This window comes from Staurois parvus, unplaced genomic scaffold (assembly GCF_062004578.1).
Source record: "Staurois parvus isolate SC_StPar_1 unplaced genomic scaffold, SC_StPar_1.0 ptg000596l, whole genome shotgun sequence".
Classification (NCBI taxonomy): Eukaryota; Metazoa; Chordata; class Amphibia; order Anura; family Ranidae; genus Staurois; species Staurois parvus.
The window spans coordinates 1,188,157-1,200,931 of record NW_028318392.1 but is presented as its reverse complement, the minus strand read 5'-3'; the positions used below and the strand labels follow the sequence as shown (position 1 = coordinate 1,200,931).

General features: G+C 47.8%; 1 protein-coding gene across 3 annotated transcripts in view; it reads left to right on the top strand.

Annotated features, from left to right (window-relative positions):
• Positions 1-12,775, top strand: part of KANK1 (KN motif and ankyrin repeat domains 1) — a 301,099-nt gene that overhangs the window by 187,931 nt on the left and 100,393 nt on the right. The window lies entirely within an intron of this gene.

Here is a 12,775-nt window from a genome sequence, read left to right as displayed (position 1 = left end):
ATCGAAATAAACTTAGACCAACGGAAACCGTATATTCTGTTTTGTTTTCACACAGCACAGTGCTAGTTACCTAATCCTGTACTCTAAGTCTAGACAACCCAGCATTAGGCTAGACATTTCCTATGAAATGAACAAACATTTAGTCTAGGCTGTGGTATATCTGCAAGGCTTTGCTACGGCATTCTATGTACAGAGCACCTGGAAATTGTTTGATCCTTATGGCAGTTAATGCCTGGGCTAAGACCACTGTAACCTACTATTGCTTGCATATTTAAAGACACGTGTTTTTCAGGTATTCAGTTGTGGGAAGAAATAATGGGCCAACTTTAAGGGTCCACAAGTGTCCCCATACAAACATTGTATTGTAGTTTGAGAAACAGACCTGTGTCTGACCAGGTATGTTAGATTTCAAAGTGCACTGGGCAGCATGGTCAAATCCTGGTGCCTATTGGACTCAGCAGTCATATTTATATAGGCTACAAACTTTTACAACAGGAATGTAGAGGTAAGACTGTCAGTGGAATTCATAAAGCTTGTCGTAGACACTCTTTAGAATTCCGTTGCATCTCCACTCCACAAAAACTTGCGCTTGTGACAGGTTCATGTACAGGTACCTGAATTTTGTCTCAGGAGGTGGCCAGTGCTTAGGCTGGAGTGTCTTTACTGAAATCACAGGCTCAGTGTTACTAACCTCCCTTCTGAGCCTCTGCACTCATCACACAGACATGCAAAGCAGCCAAAAAGTTTTTTAGTGGGGTGGATTCTAAGGCTCCATGTACATGGGACACTTCTTAATGATGGAAAATAACTGCTGGAAAATGTAGGTTAAACAAACGTCTGTTTAGCCGCTTTTGCATGCCGTGTTTATGTGTGTTTTGCGTTTAGAAGCGTTTTTTAAAGATAAGCACAGGAGAACCTCCCAAATGCTCAAAATCCACTGAAAAGTGGTAAATTGTTAACTATTTCAGAGAAATACAGAGAGTAGAAACAGAGACAGCAGTATGTGTTGAAATTAGCTTAGGTGTGAGTTGCTCATTAACATTTCTTTTGTTTCCAAGGGTGGGATAGTTGTGTGGTGGAGTGAGTCACTAAGGCCACCTGGCAGGGGGTCTTCATGAGGAATTTGAGGTGTGAATGGTCATTATCATATCTTTTGTTTCCAAGGGTGGGTGAGGTCTGAGGTGTGAATTGGTCATTACAAGGTGTGCATTGTTAATGAGGAAAAAAGGCTCTGGACAGCATCAGGAACTGGAAGAGTTAAAAAAAAATGTTCAGATGCAAACGCTGATGAAATCAACTGCTGAACGCAAGTTTTCTGCGTTCAAAAAAACAACTGTAAACTCAAATGCTTGTAAACGACTGTAAACAAAGATGTCTACATGGAAACATAGGAAAACATTAGGGTGAGTTCAGGGGCTGCTGAAAAAACCGCTGAACAGCTCCTAAACGTGAGTTTATCAGCTGCAGTGTTCATGAGCTCTAAAACTTGTTCCTTATCAAGTCCACCTCCCTTGTGATTGACAGTGGAAAACAGTGGACAGATTCTATAGCTGCTATTGAACGGAGTAGTGGCTATGGAATCCACCCACTGCTGTCTACTGTCATTCATAAAGTGGACCAGATGGGGAATGAAGGTGGCCATAGATGGATCGAAATTCAGCCGTTTCAGCAGGGACTGGCTGAATTTCGATCCATCTATGAACGTTTACACTCCAGGAAAGTCAATGTATGGATCGACTTTTGTCAAATGGGAAAGTTGGAAAACATTTGTCAGTGTGCGGCTCCTGATCTCTGTACTCTGAGAGCTGAGGAGTACTGATGTCAGAACACAATGGCAAATAGGGGAAAAGTCCACCTTCTGCCTTGCTTGCGTGAATTGGGGAATGCATTTTTTTTTCATTAAGAAATTTCACTTCATTCAGAATTTATGGGCAGCTTAAGTCTTTCAGAGTTCCTTAATCAGGCTTGACAAACTGTAAATGAGCTATTCCTATGCTATTGGCTTTGCAGGTAACCACTCTGAACAATCAATGACTCATCCCCAGCCCATTCAGCTGCCAGCTGGAGATTCCTGTCATTGTTCAAATATGGCTATTGTCATCTGGATAAGCTCCCCTCACTCTGCATATGTTAGACCCCTATGTTATCTTAGTCCCAGTACTACAGTGGCAGGGCATCTCAACAGTGGCGTCTCTAGGGTTGGTGTCACCTGGTTCTGTAAAACATGGGGTCACCCCCTTTTCAAATTAATAGCCTGAGACAGTGCATGGTCACGGTGCACTGCCCACCCCAGCACCCACCTAGATCCAGCCATGGTACTAGTGTTGTCACCTTTTCTTGAAGTCAAGCCTGAACACTTTAGCTGCGCATGCCACAGGAAACAGTGGGAGTGTGCACATTACTTTAACAGTGGGAGAGGCTTAAAATGGCATGGGTAAACAAAAGCATTCATGTACCCATAAAATTTGCGTAGATTGCTGTGCAACAAGTAGGACTCTATGAAGACCTGTATAAACCTCAGCATGATCATTTAAAAAAAAAAAAAAAAAAAAACTCTTTCACTACACATGATTTTGCGTACTTTGAACCAGACAGGTGGCAACCCTGAGGCTACATTCAAACTGGTGATTTATGCTGGTGCGAATTGTAATGGCTGGAATCTTTTGATTCCTGTTGTGGCTCTAAGTGGCTAGGTGCAGCCACAGGTCCCGTTCACACTGACAAGTCACCGGCAGCCACAGCTATTTGTGTCTCTCTGCACAGCCAGCAATTAACTGCAGTGATCACTGTTGGAAGCACACAAACTGCATCCAGCAGTGATCACTGCAGGTAATCGCGGGCTGTGTAGACAGTGAACAGGGCCAGCAGCTGCACCTAGCCATTAGAAGATTCCTACCATTACAATTTGCCCCAGCCCTAGTTACTTGTGGGTAATATAGCCTAAATGTAAAGAGAGTCATTCCCTGTACCATGACACCAGAAGACCAGCCTAAATATGGCAGGCAGCCCTCTCTGTACACTGCTTTACACATATGACATTACAGCTGCTTCCAGGCACAGTCTGCCTTCTGACCCTCCTCATCCCCCCACCAGTCACTTTCTCCGAGAACCTGAGCTAACTTAGTTGGTTTAGCCATCTTTCTGTGTCACCTCTCTGACATAATCACGGCCTGGCACCCCTTAGGCTGTGTATGTGAACCCCACACAGGGCCGTCTTTAATGCGGGGCAAAATGGTCAGCTACCCGGGGCCCAGTCGTTGTGGGGCACAAAGCAGCTGTCTCTTAAACCCCCTGCTGCCCGCAGCCGAGCGACCGGGTACACATGGGAAGCAGGGCTGTACATATTCGCCAGCTAGCAGGGAGGGGATGGGGCCGCGAGCGCCACTGACAGTCTGACCCCACCACATGCAGCCTCTGTATGGTCGGGAGACCACGACTGCACTAGTAGCTGGGATAGGAGTGGGAGCAGCAGCAGTGAGAGCCTCCGCAGAGCAGATCACATGGTGACAGGTATGTCCTTGTCCATAATTTCATTATATCTCATAGACTGCCTCTAGATTGATTCCTGGTCTGTGCCAGTTAGAGCCCATAATGAACCACACTGCTTGATGGTCTTTAAATGTTGCTGATGATGTGCAATATCTCTGAATGGGGGTAATCCAGTTGGCAGAAAAAATATTTCTGCTGCAGTGGAACACTGCTATCTGTTGTCATCTCTGAAATGTCAAATCCATATTTTATCCTAAGGCTTAAAGTGGTTGTAAAGGGTGAAGTTTTTTTTTAAACCTTCAGTCTCCATTCACATATTAGCGGTGCGGGAAATCATATGTGATTTGGACGGGAATTGCACCACATTCAGGTGGCAGGCAGAAGCATGGTCAGTATGCAGGCAACTGGTTGGTCTAGGAAGGAGGCAGAAACGTGGTTGGGAAAACAGGCAAATGGTCAGTACACAGAACATCAGATAAAGGGAAATAGCAGGTAGTCAGACACATGAAAAATATCTTCATCATACCTTCACTAATATCGTTGTGAGGTTTAGTAGCGACAGAATCAGTCTCCTATGCAGAGGTCAGGTTGTAAGGGACATTGGAGACAATAGTAACAGATGTCACGACTTATTCTATTTCTGGTGCATACATGACATTTTGGGGTGGCGGGGTTTTGGCTTGTTTCGGTAGGAGGGATAATATAGGGAAAGCGTCTGCTGCTGAAGCCTGCTGACTGCTTTAGAATGAAGGTTTTTTTGGTGGAAAGTCTTCCTGGTAAGTAAGGGCTGTGAAATCTCCTCTTGATACTTTAGGTAGGCGCCAGATCCTTCTGCGGACTTATAAAAGATGTAAATGGCCAGAAGGAACCAGTAGATTTAGACACATACAGGTCACGCTGGCTCTGGTGACACTGTACTGGTATAACGGTGGGAATGTACTGGTGTGCCAGCAATCAGATACAGCTGCTGCTGATTGCACTGGTGACACTGTACTGGTGTGATGTGGACATGGACACAGATGTTGATGGCTGCACTGGAGACAGATGTTGATGCTGTAAAGGTGACGTTGCGACAGATGTTGCTGGCTGAATCGGTGACCATGTACTCATGTGGCATTGACCATGTACTGTTGTGACGGAGACACTGGTACAGATGTTGATGTTGTACTGGGGACACTGGGACAAATGTAGATGCTGCACTGATGACACTGGGACAGATGTTGATGCCGCACTGGTGTGTAACAGTTTACACTGCCTAACTAGCAATCAGGGCTCTGTAGATGGCTGAGGTGTGTTTTCACAGTAAAATGACAGTCTTCAAAGTTGAATCACAGAAAATTCAAATACTAGGGCACAGATTCTTCTTCTCACATGCACTCTGAAGAGGAGAGCCGATGGCTTCAACAAGCAGCCTGTGTTTTACATTTGTGATCACTGTAATTGGTCACAGCGATCGCATGGTACATGGCCAATTTCATTGGTTCTGTACCCTGATGGATGATCCACTCACAGATTGTGCAGCTGCGCACCTCTGGAGGGCATGCATGAGTGGCTAGAATAGGAAGGTGTATGGCTACTTCTTCCCAGAACAGTGCTTATGCTGGCAGGCTGTATACGTACAGGGTCCATGGAGGAAGCAGTTATTAAAGGGACCCTACCACCAGAAAAGTGTTGTAAATGCTTTATTGAATTCCACCCTGTGCAGATTGTGTACTATGAGTGGAGAGTGCAAATTCTGGTGCAGCTCTGCATAGAAACCAGATAATTTCCAGGTTTCTTTTTCGAAGCTTAAGGCTAGGTTCACATCTGTGCGGGTGGTGCCACTGTGGATCCGCACGAAAATCCGTGCAGCCGCACCACCCGCACAGAGAAATGCGGACCCACAGGTGGGTGCCATTAGTTCTAATGGAACGCCGCCCGCACTGGAAATGCAACCATACTGGGAACCGAAGTTCCCGTGTGGGCTACATTTTCGGAAGAAGTGCAGGGACTTCTTCCCTGTGTATCACGGGCACGGGAGTCCATTCAAATGAATGGGCTATCGTGCCCACACAAAACGAGGCCCGCACAGCCGCATATATGTTAACCGGGGGTTATCAAACAAGCTGAAGTTAGAAGCTGATTGGCTACCATGCACAGCTGCACCAGATTCTCAGTGCACCAGTTTTAGTAATTCTTCCCCTATGACTTTCCCTGAGTGAAATCTTTGTGACTTCCGTGGAGCTTTAACTGACTTTTGGTTTTATGTCTTCACTGCAAAAACAGTGAAAACTCATTGGCAATGAGGCAGAACTTTCTGTTGTCATTTTTTAGTTACTGCACTTTGCAGCATGGAAATTCAATAAATGTGTTTAGCTTTAGGCTTTTCAGTTGAGCCATCACCAATCATAGCAATCTAAATAAAAGAGGCTAAAATAGATTGCCTCCTGTTCTGTGCTTGACATTACCTTCCCTTACTGGCTGTTGTGTAAATATGTGTCTCCCGGAATTCTTCCGTAAACATTAAACTTTCTCCACTTCACAGTGCATCATTCAGCAGAAGAGTGCTAGCTGGAACACGTGGAGATACCTAGTTTAACATAGCCACTCTGTACTTTTAACACTACCTTTCCTGAATTCAGTTGGAGGAATTTACAAAGTCTGGAGCAGCTGCACATGGTAACCAAACCACTTTCTTGCTTTCATTTTCAAAGATTTAGGGCTCATTCACACCAGGATGCAGAGATGTCAACAAAATCAGTTGCTCTCTATGTGTCCTGTTCACACCACAACACTATTATAATGTGCAGATTATTTTCTGCGCAGGAATCCGTAAACTGTATAAAACTCATTGAAGCGTGCATGGAAAATGATGTCTCTGCAAGTGAAATCTGCACATCAGTTTCCATCAGTCTCTGATGGAGACATCAGTTTCCATGCACACTTCAATGAGTTTTATACACGTTACAGATTCCTGCGCAGAAAAAAATGTGCACTTTATACTAGTGTTGTGGTGTGAACAGGGCACATAGAGAACAACTGATTTTGTTGACATCTCTGCATCCTGGTGTGAATGAGCCCTAAACCTTTGAAAATGATGGAAACTGATGTCTCTGCAAGTGAAATCTGCACATCAGTTTCCATCAGTTTTTTTTTTTTTCAAGTGTGGTGCGAACAAGGCCTAACTGAACAAGCTGAAGATAGAAGCTGACTAGTTGCTATGTACAGCTACTCCAGATCAGCTGCTTTGATGCAGTATAAATTAAATGGTACCAGTCATAACAAGATGTCTATATAGCATAAATTGCATACTTTTACCATTGTCAGAAGGGCACTACAGAAAGTTCTAGTTTTGCTAAATATGCAGATAATTCTTTAGATCTAGCTCTAATGAGCAGGACCCTCTGGTTCCTACTGTATTAAAGTGGTTGTAAAGGCTCAAGGTTTTTTACCTTCATGCATTCTATGCGGAGCAGTGCCCCTACCCACCTTAATACTTACCTGAGCCTTATCACGATCCAGCGATGTGAATAATCTGCCTCGGCTGTCCTGGGTCTCTTCCTCCTCGTTGGCTGAGACAGCAAGCGAGAGCCATTGGTTCCAGCTGCTGTCAATCACAACCAGTCAGCCAATGAGGAGAGAGAGGGGGCATGGCCAAGCCGCCGCCCTGTATGTGAATGGATATACGGAGCAGCAGGTACCCCCATTGCAAGCTGCGTGCTGTGGGGGTACCTGACAGGAGGTAGGGGCCAGGAGAGCCTGCAGGGAACCCGAAAAGAGGAGGATCCAGGTTGCTCTGTGCAAAACCACTGCACACTGCAGGTAAGTATAGCATGTTTGTTATCCCCCCCCAAAAAAAAAAAAAATGAACCTTTAGAATTGTTTTAAATGATATTGTAATTATCCAATCTGCCGTTATGTTGTAAAGCACTGCATAAATTGTTGGTGCTATATAAATCCTGAATAATAATAATAATATAATATCTGTGTCCCCTACTAATAAATGATGCAGGTAACCTAAAAAATATTTCCACTGCTGCCCTAGTCCATAAAGAGATAAAGACAACCAATAGGAGGTGGGAACACTGCTGGTGTCATTCCTTCCTATAGAGCAGCAGTTCTCAACCTGTGGGTCGCGACCCCTTTGGGGGTCGAACGACACTTTCCCAGGGGTCGCCTAAGACCATCGGAAAACACATATTTCCGATGGCCTTAGGAACCGAGACACCGCTCCTCTATCCGTCTCCAGGTGTGGGCAGGATGACATGCCGTCCCTGTCATCTGGACACACACCCGGGATCAATCCTCATCGGTGATTGGCCGCCGGAACTGTAGCTCAGGAGAGGCACACAGGCGGCCAATCACCGGCGAGGAGGTGGAGCTTGGAGAGGAGGAGCCGAGCGGCACCGCGAAGATCGAGCGAGTGAAGAGGAGGAGAGCGGCCGGAGAAGGAAGACATCTGACCGGTAAGTGTCTGTACCATGGGAGAGGGAGGGAGCGAGCGAGCCCAGGCTGGAGCAGGGGTCAGCAAGGTAAGTATCATTGGTGTCAGTGGGAGGAATAGTGCCCCATCATTGGTGTCACTAATACCAATGATGGGGCACTATTCCTCCCCCCACTGACACCAACGATGGGGCACTATTCCTCCCCCCACTGACACCAACGATGGGGCACTATTCCTCCCCCCACTGACACCAACGATGGGGCACTATTCCTCCCCCCACTGACACCAACGATGGGGCACTATTCCTCCCCCCACTGACACCAACGATGGGGCACTATTCCTCCCCCCACTGACACCAACGATGGGGCACTATTCCTCCCCCCACTGACACCAACGATGGGGCACTATTCCTCCCCCCACTGACACCAACGATGGGGCACTATTCCTCCCCCCACTGACACCAACGATGGGGCACTATTCCTCCCCCCACTGACACCAACGATGGGGCACTATTCCTCCCCCCACTGACACCAACGATGGGGCACTATTCCTCCCCCCACTGACACCAACGATGGGGCACTATTCCTCCCCCCACTGACACCAACGATGGGGCACTATTCCTCCCCCCACTGACACCAACGATGGGGCACTATTCCTCCCCCCACTGACACCAACGATGGGGCACTATTCCTCCCCCCACTGACACCAACGATGGGGCACTATTCCTCCCCCCACTGACACCAACGATGGGGCACTATTCCTCCCCCCACTGACACCAACGATGGGGCACTATTCCTCCCCCCACTGACACCAACGATGGGGCACTATTCCTCCCCCCACTGACACCAACGATGGGGCACTATTCCTCCCCCCACTGACACCAACGATGGGGCACTATTCCTCCCCCCACTGACACCAACGATGGGGCACTATTCCTCCCCCCACTGACACCAACGATGGGGCACTATTCCTCCCCCCACTGACACCAACGATGGGGCACTATTCCTCCCCCCACTGACACCAACGATGGGGCACTATTCCTCCCCCCACTGACACCAACGATGGGGCACTATTCCTCCCCCCACTGACACCAACGATGGGGCACTATTCCTCCCCCCACTGACACCAACGATGGGGCACTATTCCTCCCCCCACTGACACCAACGATGGGGCACTATTCCTCCCCCCACTGACACCAACGATGGGGCACTATTCCTCCCCCCACTGACACCAACGATGGGGCACTATTCCTCCCCCCACTGACACCAACGATGGGGCACTATTCCTCCCCCCACTGACACCAACGATGGGGCACTATTCCTCCCCCCACTGACACCAACGATGGGGCACTATTCCTCCCCCCACTGACACCAACGATGGGGCACTATTCCTCCCCCCACTGACACCAACGATGGGGCACTATTCCTCCCCCCACTGACACCAACGATGGGGCACTATTCCTCCCCCCACTGACACCAACGATGGGGCACTATTCCTCCCCCCACTGACACCAACGATGGGGCACTATTCCTCCCCCCACTGACACCAACGATGGGGCACTATTCCTCCCCCCACTGACACCAACGATGGGGCACTATTCCTCCCCCCACTGACACCAACGATGGGGCACTATTCCTCCCCCCACTGACACCAACGATGGGGCACTATTCCTCCCCCCACTGACACCAACGATGGGGCACTATTCCTCCCCCCACTGACACCAACGATGGGTCTCTATTCCTCCCACTGACTCCAATGATGGGGCACTATTCCTACCACTGATACCAATGATGGGGCACTATTCCTCCCACTGACACCAATGATGGGGCACTATTCCTTCCACTGACACCAGTGATGGGGCACTATTCCTCCCACTGACACCAATGATGGGGCACTATTCCTCCCACTGACACCAATGATGGGGCACTATTCCTCCCACTGACACCAATGATGGGGCACTATTCCACTGACACCAATGATGGGGCACTATTCCACTGACACCAATGATGGGGCACTATTCCTCCGACACCAATGATGGGGCACTATTCCCCTCACTGACACCTATGATGGGGCACTATTCCTCCCACTGACACCTATGATGGGGCACTATTCCTCCCACTGACACCAATGATGGGGCACTATTCCTACAACTGATACCAATGATGGGGCACTATTCCTCCCACTGATACCAATGATGGGGCACTATTCCTCCCATTGACATCAGTGATGGGACACTATTCATCCCACTGACACCAGTGTTGGGACACTATTGCTCCCACTGACACCAGTGATGGGACACTATTCCTCCCACTGACACCAGTGATGGGGCACTATTCCTCCCACTGACACCAATGATGGGGCACTATTCCACTGACACCAATGATGGGGCGCTATTCCTCCCACTGACACCAATGATGGGGCACTATTCCCCTCACTGACACCTATGATGGGGCACTATTCCTCCCACTGACACCTATGATGGGGCACTATTCCTCCCACTGACACCAATGATGGGGCACTATTCCTACAACTGATACCAATGATGGGGCACTATTCCTTCCACTGATACCAATGATGGGGCACTATTCCTCCCACTGATACCAATGATGGGGCACTATTCCTCCCACTGACTCCAATGATGGGGCACTATTCCTCCCACTGACACCAATGATGGGGCACTATTCCTACAACTGATACCAATGATGGGGCACTATTCCTTCCACTGATACCAATGATGGGGCACTATTCCTCCCACTGATACCAATGATGGGGCACTATTCCTCCCACTGACTCCAATGATGGGGCACTATTCCTACCACTGATACCAATGATGGGGCACTATTCCTCCCACTGACACCAATGATGGGGCACTATTCCACTGACACCAATGATGGGGCACTATTCCTCCGACACCAATGATGGGGCACTATTCCCCTCACTGACACCAATGATGGGGCACTATTCCTCCCACTGACACCTATGATGGGGCACTATTCCTCCCACTGACACCTATGATGGGGCACTATTCCTCCCACTGACACCAATGATGGGGCACTATTCCTACAACTGATACCAATGATGGGGCACTATTCCTCCCACTGATACCAATGATGGGGCACTATTCCTCCCATTGACATCAGTGATGGGACACTATTCATCCCACTGACACCAGTGTTGGGACACTATTGCTCCCACTGACACCAGTGATGGGACACTATTCCTCCCACTGACACCAGTGATGGGGCACTATTCCTCCCACTGACACCAATGATGGGGCACTATTCCACTGACACCAATGATGGGGCGCTATTCCTCCCACTGACACCAATGATGGGGCACTATTCCCCTCACTGACACCTATGATGGGGCACTATTCCTCCCACTGACACCTATGATGGGGCACTATTCCTCCCACTGACACCAATGATGGGGCACTATTCCTACAACTGATACCAATGATGGGGCACTATTCCTTCCACTGATACCAATGATGGGGCACTATTCCTCCCACTGATACCAATGATGGGGCACTATTCCTCCCACTGACTCCAATGATGGGGCACTATTCCTCCCACTGACACCAATGATGGGGCACTATTCCTACAACTGATACCAATGATGGGGCACTATTCCTTCCACTGATACCAATGATGGGGCACTATTCCTCCCACTGATACCAATGATGGGGCACTATTCCTCCCACTGACTCCAATGATGGGGCACTATTCCTACCACTGACACCAATGATGGGGCACTATTCCTACAACTGATACCAATGATGGGGCACTATTCCTTCCACTGATACCAATGATGGGGCACTATTCCTCCCACTGATACCAATGATGGGGCACTATTCCTCCCACTGACTCCAATGATGGGGCACTATTCCTACCACTGATACCAATGATGGGGCACTATTCCTCCCATTGACATCAGTGATGGGACACTATTCATCCCACTGACACCAATGATAGGGCACTATTCCTCCCACTGACACCAATGATAGGGCACTATTCCTCCCACTGACACCAATGACGTGGCACTACTCCTCCCACTGCAAAATTACAGTTATGAAATGGCAACGAAAATAATTTTATGGTTAGGGGTCACCAAAATATGAGGAACTGTATTAAGGGGTCGCGGCATTAGAAATGTTGAGAACCACTGCTCTAGAGGAATACTCATCTGTGACTAAACGGATGACTGTCATTGCATTATGGGATAATGAGTGGCCACTCAGCAGCAAGTTATTCATGTACATCACAGAGACATAAAGATGTTTTTTTTTTTCCTGATTCAAAGTCTTTTAGCACTCAAGGCAAGGATGCCAAAGTGCTCCTCACCCAAGATCATTAATTTAGCATAGCAAGAACACAAATTGGGAAAAAAAAAGGAATGAGGGAGTTAATAAATTATTTTAACTTAAAATTTTAGGGTTAAAAATATAATTGGGGTTAACTACATATTTTATTCTGCGGTTTGTTCCATTTTGTAAAGGCACTAGAATCATTACAAAGCATTTTTTTAGATTTGGCATTTGGTACTTCAAACAGATGCAAATGTAAAAGTTTACATACCAACAATTTAATAAAATGGTAAGGGAAGAAGGAAATAAATGAGGTAATACATTAGGGTAATAGGGGTAGAAATGTTTGCACGTTACAGCAATTTTATGAATTAATGCTAGAATAGTAGCGTTCATAAGTGGATGAAGAGCATGGCTCGAGCTGTCAAGCTGAAAGCTCAGTCCTGCAGATGGCAGAGGGAGAAGGCAGCTCTTCTTGTATAATATTTGGAGCTCCACAACAGCCAGGGACTGTGCTGTGTTCACCAGGAGCGTGCAGACCTCCCGATGCCAAGAGG